This window comes from Chelonia mydas, chromosome 1 (assembly GCF_015237465.2).
Source record: "Chelonia mydas isolate rCheMyd1 chromosome 1, rCheMyd1.pri.v2, whole genome shotgun sequence".
Lineage (NCBI taxonomy): Eukaryota > Metazoa > Chordata > Testudines > Cheloniidae > Chelonia > Chelonia mydas.
Window position 1 is genome coordinate 184,722,148 of NC_057849.1, and position 15,478 is coordinate 184,737,625.

The 15,478-nt window shown below is 40.9% G+C and overlaps 1 protein-coding gene across 1 annotated transcript in view; it reads right to left on the minus strand.

Moving 5' to 3' along the window:
• The window catches only part of EPHA6 (EPH receptor A6), an 833,227-nt gene that overhangs the window by 693,741 nt on the left and 124,008 nt on the right, over positions 1-15,478 (minus strand). The gene's annotated exons all lie outside the window — the stretch shown is intronic.

Below are 15,478 nucleotides of genomic sequence, written 5' to 3' on the forward strand. Positions count from 1 at the left end.
GGGACTGGTTTTTAAAAGCTTAGATGCTAGCAAGTTTAGGGAACCCAAAAGGACATGCTTATTGAGCTAGAGGGAATCTTTAGGCTGCCTGACAGCCTCATGCTGAAGGGAGCTTGCTCTGGGACTCAGAGAAGAGAGCCCAGAAAAAAGAAGAAAAGACCGAGCTGAAGAAGTGAAGTCCATGGAAGACCTGGGATTCCCAGACACTGACCAAATCTCATGGATGCTCAACTCAAGAGTGGTGAAACCTCTGAGGGAAGAGTATGGTATACAGGTGTTTTATTGTTTTCCTTAAATCTGTGTCTCTCTTGTGACGTGTATAAGTAAGGCATGCTTGGTTTTAGAAATCTCTCTGCAAAGTCTCTGTGTTACTTTTTTCAGCTATCACATGTCCCCTGAAGAGCTACATTATAAGCTGGTGTATCCACTAGTGTGGAGCTCCAGGAAAAGTTGTGGTTGACTGATTGGGGAGACATTCATGTTTGGCACTGGTTTTGGGGCCTTGGGCAGTTGAATCACAGTGTCCCACTTCCAGGAAGGGGTACCGCACAGGGAGTCTACACCAAAGGAGTAAGCCTAGAAGCCAGAGTCGGAGACAGTGGCTGGAGCCTGTCCATTCCCAGGGGAGATGAAAAGCACATGGAACCAATGTGTGGGTTTAAACACAGCTGTATGGTGAGCATCCACAAAGGGGAACTCAGCCAGGATTATGACAACTAATAACACAAGAACAGTTTTAAGAGATAAGCTGTCACCTGGATTTGTTCCTCACTCAGGAGCTTTGGAGGTACGAACAGAATGAGCACCTTGGAAATTCATACGAAATAGAACAGTCTACTCATTATTCTATACATTTGGTGATCCAGATTTAATATCGGAACCCTTGACATTGTATAAACCATCTCAGATTATGTCCTTTGCCAAAGAGTTAGAAACAGGATTAGCACATGGAACATAGCAGTTTGTGGGGGCAAGTGTTCAAAAGATAGATATAGGTTCTGAATAGCTCACTAAAAGTTTCCAAATGAATATAATTTTCATATTTCAGTGAAATCAGTATTTCCAGCAAGAGAATAAAAAGTGAAAGAGTTAAAAGACTAAAAGAGTGAGGTATTTCAGATCATCCTAGGAATGCTGAAAATTCATCAGGCTCTCTGTTACAGCATCTCGTAATATGACAACACTGGGTCATTTGATTAAATTAAGGGCAGGTATATGAAGGAAATATTAATTCCACAATTTCACCAATAAAATACATTATTGCTTCACAGAGGGCTCATACAAGTCCTGTGGAATTCATTGCTATAGCTGGTTAAATATTAGAAACAAAAGCTGTACATGGAATTTTAAAATCTGGATAATTTAATAACTAATAAAATTTGTACTTATCTACAGTAAACCAGGATAAGGCTTTCCATATTTCAGGGCACAAGCTGATTTCCTTTTCTGAAAGGAATTCATTCGGTACCATGTCTCTGCCTGTATGAACAATACTAATTGCTACCTTTACAGCCAGTGCCACTGTATTTAGTCCTCCCCTCATGCAATCAAATTGTAAAATTAATTCAGATCTTGTGAAAGACAAGACCATTCTGCTGCTTTTTTGGTTCTAAGTGGCTGATAGCCATGGCATCAATTTCAGCCATACATATTCTTTAAATTTCAGAACTGGCATAGGAAGCATACAGAATGAGTCACTACATTATGGGAGAACATTTACTTTTCAAACATCAGTTCAGGAAGAACCTCCAGTTCTCTAAGGATATGTCTACACGGCAATTAAAAACTTGTGGCTCGGCCGTGACAGCTGACTCAGGCTTGCCGGGCTTGGACTAAGGGTCTGTTTAATTGTGGTGTAGATGTTCGGGCTGGGGGTGGAGCCCGGGCTCTAGGTCTCTGTGAGATTGGAGGGTCCCAGAGTTCAGGCTGCAGCAGTCTGAGCCAGAATGTCTGCCATGCAATTAAATAGCTCCTTAGTCTGAGTCAGTTGGCATGGGCCATGTCTTCACTGCTAAGAACAGGTGTGTTTTCATCTCAGGGTAACTAACATGTTACCTATCCCTAGGTAAAGAAACAGTGGAGACAAGGCACTTTAGTTTTCTTTTGAGGTAAACTAGGTGAGGCGAGTACTATATTCCCCCTCCTTTGGCTGACCTTGCCTAATTTACCTGACAATAAAACTAAAGTGCCTTGTCTCCACTGTGTTTTTACCGAGGGATAGGTAATGTTAGTTACCCAGATGTAAAAATGCACCTTTTTTAGCAGTGAAGACAAGGTAGTTGTCCTGAGGATGCCACAGCGATGGTATAGAATAAATTAAATACATCTGTAGCCCTGCTCGGGATGTAGATACCCAGGTAGTGAATTGCCCTGCTTGCCCAAATGGAAAATAGATTCATCATGTCCCCAAAAATACTTATTCACAAATTTCTGGTTTTTCATAATTTGGTTTCAAATGAGAGAGAACACTGAACTAACTGTAGCTGAGGCCTGGCCTAACATGAGTAACTAACACATGCAAGGAGGCCTCATTTCTTGGAGGATAGAATTAGGGAGGTAAACAGATAGGTCAGTAGGCTAAATAGACAGAATATCTGAGCCAGCTAAGATAAGATGGAGAACACCCAAAGAACCATTTACTAACAATGGATAAATTAGGAATGCAAAGAGGAGGTCAAGCATGGATGATACACGGAAAGAACATGCTGCAAATGTATTGGTTCCAGCAAAGTGACTACGCCAATCCAAAAATGTGTGATGTAATGTACAGTAAATGCAATGAGACGTGTAAATGTATACAAAGGGAGAGAGTTTCTCTGTAACTTTGGATGTGTGGTTCGCCCTACACTCACCCCCTATGCTCAACTCTGATCAACTCAGCACAGCTTTGTTGTATACCAAGTAAAGGATACCTAAGTGACAAAATCAGGAGTCAAACTGAGTTGTTTGGATCCCAGAGAACTGGATGAAGTGTTCTCCCAGAACTGGAAAAGGTGTTCTGAATAAGCCAAGTGAAAAAGGTCTCAGTGGGAATCCCAACACTAACAGAATTTTTCTGTAAGTGGGTGTTGCCTGACCAGGTGGGCAGAAGCAGCAGCATTGCTTCTCTATGAAGCACTAGTTTGCTGTTTGTTCACCTCTCAAATTTCAAGTTCTGTCTTCACTGAGCTTCTGTGCTAGTGATTCAATTAACAAATCAAACAGAACATATGTGAGCAGAGAAAACAGAAGACAGCCTTGCTACATCCCCTAGTCCAGACTGAATCCATTACATGTTGGTGCTTATCTGTTGCTTTACACTGTCCCTGAACCTGCCCAAACAACTCATTTGATGTCATTTTCACAACCAAGCAATTCCTTTTTCCACCTATATAAAACTCTTTCTCAGAGTCTAAACATAACAAAGGTGCAGTTAATTGAGAATACTGGCAACATCAAGAACTTTCCTGATATTTGATAACAATTTGCTGTTCTTTACAAACCCAGTTTGGTCTCTGTTTTTTAAGATGGACAGATCATCCTTTACCTGTCTGGATAAAATCTTTGGCAGAATTTTGGCAATTATTTTAAACCCCCTTAAATCCAAGGACAATCCAAAGAAAATGGAATAGGAGAACAAAGCACTTAACGAACATTGAAGAATCCATCATACTGACAGAGCTCTCTCCTTCAAGAGAAGGGAATATCACCAGCATAACATAATGGAGACAAGTTTACTTTCAAATCTCTACATCAGTTAGAACCAGTGGAATAAGAGACAGAACTCACATTTAATTGTGTATTCATTTAATTCATTTGCTTCTTTGCTATATTTGAATAACTGGATGTTGTGTGTTGCAGCTTGCTTTGAAAAGGGGCCTTGCCAAAATATGTACAGGTCTCTTGTTTTAAGCACGTCTTAAATGTGAATCCACTTGCTCTAACCTTTGTTTCCTTTGAAGCAGTTTTAAAAGCTTCGTGCTTTTCTCAGTCAGTTATACATTGTCCTTTGGAAGGTGTGCTCAATTGGTTTGATCAATTTTTAAGTGCCATTTATTTCTCTTACAAGCAACCCATGACAGATATTACCCGTGACAGATCTGCTTTCCATAAGGATGGCATGATAAAAAAAAAGATAGTTACGTTAATTGGAACTATGTTCTAAAGCAACTGCAGCTCCTTGGTGACAAATACATTTATTGTTCAGGTTTATGACATCAAGTTTAAGACTCTCAGCTGTTACCTGCAGTATTGCACAGAGTGCTCTAAAAAAAAAAAAAAAAGAAGAATCCTTTCAAAAATGTGGGGGGAAAGGAAGGAATTTGATCAAGGGCACGTTATCTTTGACAGGAGAAAAAGCTTTGGTGAAAAAAAGCATTAATTAGGAAAAAAATGCCTGCTGGTAGCTGATAAATCATGACTGTGAGAGCAGTTAAATCTAATGCAGTTTAAATAACTATCAACTTCACCATCCTCTGTAGCAGTTTCAGTAGACACAGACTGTACCTGGAATGCACACGTGTAAATTGTCAACCCATTGTGCATGGGTACACAGAAAAAAAATATTATAGTGCTTGGAAAAATTTAGTAAAGTTGGTACAGGGAATTATAAAATGCACTTCCTTGTAAGAGTAAAACCCCTTTCATCTCAGGAGAAATTCAAGTCTTTTGAGCTCCACGGATTTTTTTCATTAGTGGTGGAAGGGTGTAAATCTTGTTGTGGCCTCAAAGGACCTCCACCACGGAGGAATCTTCCAGAGAGCTACTGAATCAGTACAATGTTTGGCTGCTCTGGCCATGCCCTTTTGACAGTGTACAGATCCCTGAGGGTCCCCACCACAATTACTTCTTTGTGTGATGGCATGGAACTAAAAGAGATCACACTCCTTGGACACATTCTAATGCTTTCTTAGTTAATTCTTTAGCCACCCAGAAGCACAAAATTATTCAATTTACATTTTTAAATGAAAAAAAATTACCAAGTGGAAAAGATACTATAGAAAGACCAAAAAAAAAAAAAAAAAAAAAAGGAAAAAAAGCAATGCCAATGAAAACCTGAAGTGTAGTTGTATAGCTACAGGATTGCTGCAGTAACTCACAGTTATTCAACATAGTTGAAAATAGGAACTTCTTCACCAGAGATTAAAAACAAACTAACAATTACTGGTTCCTTGGCTACTGACCTTTACCAGCTCTCATGATTTTTAACATGACTGGCAGGATTTTGGCAGAGCTGAAGCCACTCTTATGATGACACTAGAAACTCCACCCTTCTCGCAATTTGAGCCTTGCAATGGGGGAAAGGGAGAACATCCTCTGATTGGCTGCCTGCTGCAACACTAGCCTGCTTCTCGGGGAAGTGCAATTAATCAGACCTCTCCCACCTTCCTCTAGCAACCCAAAGCCATTCTTAAAGGAGGAGAGACCAGGAAGAGCTCAGCAGCTCTGGGTGGGTCTACTCCCTCCTTCACCTCCCCTCATGTGAGCAATGGGGAGAGGACAGTATCTCTGTTCCCCTTCCCTCCCTCCCTCCCTGCAAAGCCCAGCTTTGGAAGGGGGTCAAGAGCTTCTGGAGCTGGGCCCTCCTCCCCAAATCTGAAAGGTGGAGAAGGTGGTCCCACTGCACTCCCCCAGGCCTAGGAGAGGGGGATGGAAATCCCCAGGAGGATCAGAAGTGAGCTACAGAGTCAGAACTGAACGGGCTGGGAGAGCGGAACCGATGTGGAGCCAAAACCAATGTGGGGACTGGGGGAGAAGATTGATGAGCAGATTAGGATGTGAGAACCCCTGCTGTGGGGTCAAAATCACTTTAGCCAATAAATTTGGGAGAGTGGGCATCACCAATTGTTTTACACACACACACACGGAATGGGCAGGCGGAGTTCAAACATAGACAGAACAAAACAGACAATATAATCTTTAAAAAAAAATCCCATGATTTTTTAATCTCATGAAGCTGACAATACTGCCAATGTACATGGCACTCTGAACACAGGTCCCAAGACGGGATTTCACTTTTATGGAATAATTTACTTACCTATCTCAAAGAGATGTAGTGATAATTAGTTAATGTTAAAGTTCTTTGAAGTATTAATAATGCTATAAAAGGTATTAAGTGATAATATTCTTGTCCAGTATTTACAAGCTTCAAATCTTCATGATTTACATTGCTGAAGTACAATAATAACCCTACTTTCCAACTCAGGGCCAACCACAAGACCAAGTCAAACACCACTGGAGGTCAGAATAATTGTTGTGACAGAAAGATTTAATGCATTAAGCACATGTGTAATCTAATGTAATTAATTAAAATATTTTATTAACAACTGCCTGCTCCAAAAAATTATAGTTGTGTGAGACGAGCAAATTCTAAATTTATCTAAAATTATAAGTAGGGGTGAAAGGACTTCACAAAATTCAGAGATACAGCTCTTCATTGCAGGCAACCATAGAGCCAGCCAAAAATGGTGCTCCGGAGCCAGTTACATTTTCTGTTAAATAACTGTTAGCTACAGAGCTATGGTGCTCAAACAATCTGCAGAGGTATTTTTTGCTGAGCCTTTTCTTTCATATTAAATAAATGCCGCTCTCATTTAATAGTGACAATACAATATAGACCATTAACACTGCTAACGACTCAAGATAAATTCCAAGGTTACTGAATCAAAAGTGAAGATTACTGTGGATGAATTGAAGCAAATAAATATTAAATCACTTTCTAAAAAAGAAGGATCAAGAAAACCACAGGTATTCCAGTTTAAAATCCATCACATAAAGACAGATTGCCATCTAGTACTGGGAGTTTCTATCCTTCAGACTCCTCAAAGGGGTTACAGTTAAAACAGGTATGGGCTTGTACAGAACACAGTTTATCTTGACTTTTAGAAAACTCTTGATAAAGTTCTGCCTGACAGGTTATAACTTAAGCTAAAAGCATCAAAAAACCAAGTCAGAACACAAAAATTGAAAAGAACTAGTTAGAGAAGACAAAATAAATAAGATAAATGATAAGATAAATGATCTGGAGGATGGTGTGGATTGCACTCTCAGCAAATTTGCGGATGATACTAAACTAGGAGGAGTGGTAGATACGCTGGAGGGCAGGGATAGGATACAGAGGGACCTAGACAAATTGGAGGATTGGGCCAAAAGAAATCTGATGAGGTTCAATAAGGATAAGTGCAGGTTCCTGCACTTAGGACGGAAGAACCCAATGCACCGCTACAGACTAGGGACCGAATGGCTAGGCAGCAGTTCTGCGGAAAAGGACCTAGGGGTGACAGTGGACGAGAAGCTGGATATGAGTCAACAGTGTGCCCTTGTTGCCAAGAAGGCCAATGGCATTTTGGGATGTATAAGAAGGGGCATAGCGAGCAGATCGAGGGATGTGATCGTTCCCCTCTATTCGACATTGGTGAGGCCTCATTTGGAGTACTGTGTCCAGTTTTGGGCCCCACACTACAAGAAGGATGTGGATAAATTGGAGAGAGTCCAGCGAAGGGCAACAAAAATGATTAGGGGTCTGGAACACATGACTTATGAGGAGAGGCTGAGGGAACTGGGATTGTTTAGTCTGCAGAAGAGAAGAATGAGGGGGGATTTGATAGCTGCTTTCAGCTACCTGAGAGGTGGTTCCAGAGAGGATGGTTCTAGACTATTCTCAGTGGTAGAAGAGGACAGGACAAGAAGTAATGGTCTCAAGTTGCAGTGGGGGAGTTTAGGTTGGATATTAGGAAAAACTTTTTCACTAGGAGGGTGGTGAAACACTGGAATACGTTACCTAGGGAGGTGGTAGAATCTCCTTCCTTAGAAGTTTTTAAGGTCAGGTTTGACAAAGCCCTGGCTGGGATGATTTAATTGGGGATTGGTCCTGCTTTGAGCAGGGGGTTGGACTAGATGACCTCCTGAGGTCCCTTCCAACCCTGATATTCTATGATTTCATGAAATAGAACAGCCAAAGGAAGATCTATATCCAATAAAGGGAAAATATTGAGAGTCCTACTGTACATGTTAGTACTTGAGCAAGAACAGTATTTTCAAAGATAAGAAAAAGTGAGCCAGGCACATCCAAGGATTAAAAGGAAAAGAAATGTGGACAGGTTAAAAAATATCTTCACCTACATAGCTTAAAAGAAAGTTGCAAGGGAATGGAATGGAAGCATACAAAACTGCAAAATATGTAGACTGTATCAGTCTGGCTTACATTTTTTATCTTAAAACATAAAATCAGACAAAATGGCTCAAAGGGAGATTAAAGACAAATTCAGGACTTCAAAAAGGACATTTTCTCAGTGAAAAATGCTTGAATGGCCTACATATATGATAAAGATTCTATTTTTAAAAAGTCACTATGTGATAAGCTACAATAAGAAAAAATATTAACAGGAAAACTCACCCATTTAACCTATTCCAACAATATGAAAGTTCACATGGTGAGTAGTACATGACCCCATGAATCACCTATGTAATAATGTAATGCTTTTCTTCCCTCTCTGAGAAAGTAGGTGCTGGGGTAAGTGTGTGTGTGGAGGGGGGATTGGCCCAAGAAAGGATAATGGATGAATATTTTGCTGTTATGATCCTTATTGTCTGCTCTAGGGGAATAAAAGAACTTCTGTAATTAAGGCTTTGACTGTGTAAATGAATTTAAAGAAATGTGGGCAAACCAAGATACGCCAGATGTGTGAGCATACTTTTAAACAGAGTTTTAAATTATAACTGGCATTTTTTGGCTTCTGGGTGGGGTTAGCCATCTTGCTTAAAAATCACGTTATATCAAGCACTGGCAGTATAAAAACCCTATTAAGTAAATGTAAAGGTGCTTTAAAAATTGTTTAACCATCAGAAGAAGTGCTTGTTTAATATTAAGCATTGTTCTTTTATGACTCTTTAATGATTTTTCTAATATCAGAGTTCTTTATGAATTTTTATCACAGTTTCTTATTTCTTCTCATAAATATACATACAAAAATAGGGAACAAGCCAAACTAATAAAGGAAATGCAGCAGGAAATGCCAGTTTCAAAATACTTCCCATAAGGTTCACTGAAAGAAAAGCAGTACAATCAAAAGCTCATTTGAACATAGGAAATAGCTGTGAATTTCTCTGACTTTGTTCCAAAGTCAGAGCTCTGATTAAGAATATAATACAATTCTTTCAGCTGAATTGGAAATGTTTTTTAAAAAAGAGCAAAACAACATTCTCAGACTGCAACATTTGATGCAAACCCCACATAACAGTATGACTACCAAATAAGTATATTTTAAAATGAGGAGAAAGAAAACTAAAGAGATTATCAAGCTGTACACTGCATAAAAAATCTGCTGTGACTGAACTCCTAACGCGCCTCATTTAATTCTGAAAAATCAAATTTGGGGTTCCTGTCTTTCTTGCCATCTTTTTAATCCAACTTTATAGCTTAAAGTATGAGGTGTTTATCCTCTCAAATAAAACTAACAAACAATGGACAGGCTAAAGAAAGTGCTATGTAGAAATTAGAGGAGTCTACCTTTCAGGACCATCTCCAAGAAATATTGAGCATTTCCAACTGTGATGTTATCTGATTAAAATATCACCATACAGATCAGTGGTGGGCAACCTGCGACCCGTAGGTTGCCCACCACCGATCTAGATCATTGTTGCAACTACTGCTATATATTTGCAGCAAATCTTGTACAAAGGCTGTCAAGTGAGGTGTCTATGAAAAGGCTATTATTTGCTGGTTATGATTATGCTATCTGTATGTATGTATAATTTTTGTATTTGAAGTTATAAGTATTGGCTCTATATCTGGATTTCAAATGTTTGCTCCTGGAGTACCACCCACAAGGTAGCTAGCCAGCACATCTTGGAGGGACTATTCAAGTTAAGTGGCTCATCAAGAAACACTTGGTTGACAATGGACCATGGGAGATGCCCATCTACATTGAGTGGACTGTCATGTAAACGTACTGTCTGAAGCGTAGGTAATGGCTTCCTGCAATGACTGAGCGAAATTGGGCATGAACACATGACTTGCCCATGTGACTCCAAACACCATTTTCTTGCAGTAATTTTCCACAGTAAGAACAATGGGATGCCCTCAACATGGCAAAAGCTATAAGGCCCTGGAAACACCCCCATTTTGTCTTCAGTCCTGCTTCTTACCTCTGAAGGAACTTTGCTACAAACTGAAGCTCTGAACAAAGGACTGAATGACCCATCCAAGCTGTGGATGTATTCCAGAGACTTGACTTAAGCAAGCAGTTTATTCCATCACTGCTACAAGCCTGAATCAAGAACTTTGCAATTACTGTATGTAATTGATTCCTTTAACCAATTTTAACTCTCATCTTTCCTTCTTTTTATGAATAAACCTTTAGATTTTAGATACTAAAGGATTGGCATCAACATGATTTTTGGGTAAGATCTAAGTTATATATTGGCCTGGGTGTGTGGCTGGTCTTTTGGGATCAGAAGAAACTATTATTTGATGAGACGGGTTGTAAAGAACCACTCATCTCTGAATCCAGTGTTTTTGGTGGTGATATAAGAACTGGAATGCCTGAGGAAACTGCCTTTATGTTTTTTTGTTAGCCAGTGTGGTGAAACAGGAGTTTACTTTTGTTGCTGGATTGGTACATCCTAGGGGGGATTAGCCACCAGTCTTGGGGTGTATCTGCCCTATTTCTCAGCAGTTCGTCCTGAATTTGGCATCCTCAGTTGTGATCCTCTGAGGTACGGTTACACCGCCTATTACAATCAATGGGAATTGCAGGTGCTGGGGCATGAGGTTCTCACTATTTTCTAAAATATTCAATTTCTGAATAGTGTCTTGCCATTTGGCATGTTCCGTTAAACCAACAGAATGGAATTTTCTATTGTTTTCAGATATCTGTCCTGAGATGTAAGCGTACATTATCTTCTTAAGCCTCTCCCATCGGTACATTGACACCGACAGTTTCAGCTTATAAAACTAAACATTTCTCTTCATATGGTTTACAATTTGTATCCAATTCATCACGTTTAGTTCCTAATTTGAGACTTAATGTTAAAGAGTGAATCTTTGCTTCAGTGCCTCACAATTTTGCAAGCAGATGTCGTCACTGTGGCTTTAGGTTCTCTTGCTATCCAAATCAGAAATATTCTCATTCACCACTAAGTTTCGGTAATTTGTCAATTGACTGTATTTGGGTGTGTCATAAATATAAAGGGAAGGGTAAACACCTTTCTGTATACAGTGCTATAAAATCCCTCCTGGCCGGAGGCAAAATCCTTTCACCTGACCCAAAATGGCCAAGGAGGGGACAAGATTCTTTCAAATCTGGAGGAGGGGGGAGAGGACAAAGGGTTTGTCTGTGTGGTCTGTCTGTGTGATGCTTTTGCCGGGAACAGATCAGGAATGCAGCCTTACAACTCCTGTAAAGTTAGTAAGTAATCTAGCTAGAAAATGCGTTAGATTTTCTTTTGTTTAATGGCTTTGTAAAATAAGCTGTGCTGGAGGGAAGGTATATTCCTGTTTTTGTGTCTTTTTGTAACTTAAGGTTTTGCCTAGAGGGATTCTCTATGTTTTGAATCTGATTACCCTGTAAAGTATTTACCATCCTGATTTTATAGAAGTGATTCTTTTAACTTTTCTTTAAATAAAATTCTTCTTTTAAGAACCTGATTGCTTTTTCATTGTTCTTAAGATCCAAGCGTTTGGGTCTGTGTTCACCTGTACCAACTGGTGAGGATTATTATCAAGCCTTCCCCAGGAAAGGGGGTGTAGGGCTTGGGGGGGAAATTTTGGGGGAAGATGTCTCCAAGTGGTCTCTTTCCCTGTTCTTTGTTTAAAATGCTTGGTGGTGGCAGCATACTGTTCAAGTTGAAGGCAAAGTTTGTACTTTGGGGAAGTTTTTAACCTAAGCTGGTAAGAATAAGCTTAGGGGGTCTTTCATGCAGGTCCCCACATCTGTATCCTAGAATTCAGAGCGGGGAAGGAATCTTGACAGGGTGGTGGGGCTGCTGAGATGGAGGAGCAAGTACCTACATCTACTAAACCTTCATTCAGACAGCAATTATGGTTTTACTAGAAAGTGAACCATCAGACCCACATGTGCTTTATCTCTTTGCTACCTTTCAGGTTACAGAATTGGTGCAATGAGATGTTACAAGGCAGAGCATCTCCTCAGCTTGCTAGGACTCACTGCCATGCTTAGTCTCTTTTAGACAGTTTTATTGTTCAAACATAAAAACAAATAGAGTGAAACAGTTCCTCAGCTCACCCTTCACATCTCAGACTCTCACTGCCTCTCCTCCAAGGGGACTCAGGTAGTCCTGTATCCTGCAGCTTCCTAGCTCTATCTCTCTCGCTCTCTCTCAGCCAGTTATTCCTCCTGGGGTCTCCCTGACCCTTTTAGCTCCTGGGGCATATCCCCCCACACCATAATTGTCCCAACTGGCACAAGGGAGCTGGAGCTGCTTCAGTTGCAGTGGCCAGCCATTCTCTGACATATATTTTTCCCCACTCCCTTTTTAAAACAAAACTGCCTCTTTCCAGTTTTTTTTTTCTGGCCTGCAAGGCTTCTTCTAAGACTATTCTTACTCACAAATGAAAACACAGAAAACTCTATATAAACTCACACGTCAGTACTCCCCACAGTACTTTCAGCCAGCCTTACAATCCATATGCCCACCAGGATGCCATTCACATAACTTCATCTTCTTCACCAGGGCTTTGGGGGTCTCTGCACTCTAATACTCTAATTTTGATTGAGAGAATCATGCGACCTCTCTCATCCTGCATGCAGGACTGGCCTTACTATGAGGTGAACTGAGGCAGCCGCCTCAGGTGCCAGACTGTGGGGGGGTGCCACTAGGACCCAGAATGTAGAAAATTGTGCCTGCTGCTGGTGCATATGTATTCTCTCTGCTCTAGATGCACAGAGTTGGTGGAGTGCTGTGCTGGAGGAAGGAGGGCACAAGAGACATAACAGGCAGGCAGGAGAAAAGGTAAGAGGGAATAACAGAAAGCAGCAGGAGCTGCAGGGAGAGAGAGGAAGAGGAGCCTCTTATGTACCTCTCTAGCACCCCCAAGAGCCTGGACTGATTAACACCAGCATCTCAGGGGGCTTCCTGTTTCCTACTGCTTCCCTGAACCCACTTGAAGAGAACAGGCAGTCAACTGAAGTAGTAGGAGCCAGTTAGGCCCTTAAGACACTGATATCTTCCCTCATTCAGGCCCTGCTACCAGCCTGTTTATTTGTCCCCTTCAACTGAGTGTTGAGAGCCACTATAGCTGGCACAGAACAGCAGTCATGAGTGAAAGAAGAAAACGCCCCTCTGGGGCAGCATTCAGAAAAAGAAAGCAAGCAAAGGAAGCTTTTCTATCTAAGCAGCAAGGAGCTCTTCTGAGATACATAGACACAAATGTTCACGGTGAGCCTTCCGGCCCCAGTGAGGATGTGAGTGGTGAGGAGATGCCTGATCTTCCAGTTAGTCAGAGTGCAGGTGACCTGGCAGCTACTGCAGCATCCATATCTCCATCTCAAATGGATGTAACCATGCACATTCCTGAAGAAAAGTGTAGATCAGAGAAGAGTGTGGTGGAGGCGCAAGAAACGGCTGCTGCTGAGTTTAGTTTCTTAAGTCTAGAGGATCCAGTACTGTGGACCCACTTGAGCAGTAGTCCAAGGGACTTCCTTGTACTGCATGGGCCACAGCAAGTGAAAAACTTCACGTTCCCCAAAGACAATGAAAATAAAAGTTTCCATCCAACACATTACTGGTGTGAAATCCCCAATGGTGACAAAGTGGAGAGGCCATGACTTATGTACTCAAAAACCCAGAATGTTGCATACTGTTTTTGTTGAAAAAACTCTTCCAGTCTAATGTTCCAGCCACATTGGGTTCTACAGGAACAAAGGACTGGAAAAATCTGGCTAGAAATCTGGCATGCCATGAGAAGGCAGCAAATCACCAGAGAGCATTCCATAGGTGGAAATAGCTTGAGATGAGACTAAGGTTAAAGGGCACCCTAGATGATCAGCATCAAGAGAAGATTGCATCAGAGTCTCTTTACTGGCAAAATGTTCTGAAAAGGCTCATTGCCATTGTGAGAATGCTTGCTACCCAAAACCTAGCACTGCGTGGCACTTCAGATCAGCTGTATGTGCCAAACAATGGAAACTTCCTTAAAATTGTGGAGCTGACGGCTGAGTTTGATGCTGTACTCCAGGAGCATCTAAGAAGAGTCACCACTCAAGAAATGTACACATACCACTACCTTGGAAAAACAATTCAAAATAAGATCATGCAGTTACTGGCAACAAAAGTCAAACAGAAGATTGTGGCAGATCTGAAGTCAGCAAGATATTACTCTGTTATTCTGGACTGCACACCTGACATCAGCCATACGGAACAAACAACAGAACCTAGTGAAAATGCCCCTTCAATGGTGACTGTCAGAGAGCATTTTATAGAACTTACTGACATAGATGATACTGACAATTGTGCTTCTTAAAAAGCTGGACGATATGGGAATTGCGATAGCTGACGATAAGGGAATTGCGATATCGTAGCCCTGAGAGGTCAGGGCTATGATAATGGTGTCAACATTAGAGGAAAGAACAGAGGAGTGCAGACACGGATCCGAGAGTTAAACCCTCGAGCTTTTTTTGTCCTAAGCCATTCGCATTCATTGAACTTGGTGGTCAGTGATTCAGCATCAGCTTCTAGTGAGGCTGCTGAATTTTTAAATGTAATTCAAAGCATCTATGTATTTTTCTCTGCATCAACTAATTGATCGCAAATTTTGAAGCAACATCTGGGAACATCCTCTCTGACACTGAAACCACTGAGTGCTACACGATGGGAAAGTTGAGTGGAGGCGATAAAGCCTATCAAACACCAAATTGGGAAGATAGAGGATGCCATAGTTGCCATTATGGAGGATAATGCTATGACAGGAACTGTTTGTGGGAGAACAGTGGCAGAGGGAAATGGAATCATCAGAAACATACATAACTTCAAATTTCTGTGTGGCTTAGTGTTGTGGCATGACATACTGTTTGAAATAAATGTTGTAAGCAATAGACTCCAAGGTGTTGATATACCTGGAGCAATGGAACAACTGGACAAAGCAAAGTCATACTAAAAAGAAAAGGAGTACTTGTGGCACCTTAGAGACTAACCAATTTATCTGAGCATAAGCTTTCGTGGGCTACAGCCCGCTTCATCGGATGCATAGAAGGGAACATATAGATAGATAGATAGATAGATAGATAGATAGATAGATATAAAAACACATACAGATAAGTTGGAAGTTACCATACAAACTGTGAGAGGCTAATTAGTTAAGATGAGCTATTATCAGCAGGAGAAAAAAACTTTTGTAGTGATAATCAAGATGGCCCATTTAGACAGTTGACAAGAAGGTGTGGGGATACTTAACTTAAGGAAATAGATTCAATATGTGTAATGACCCAGCCACTCCCAGTCTCTATTCAAACCCAAGTTAATGGTATCTAGTTTGCATATT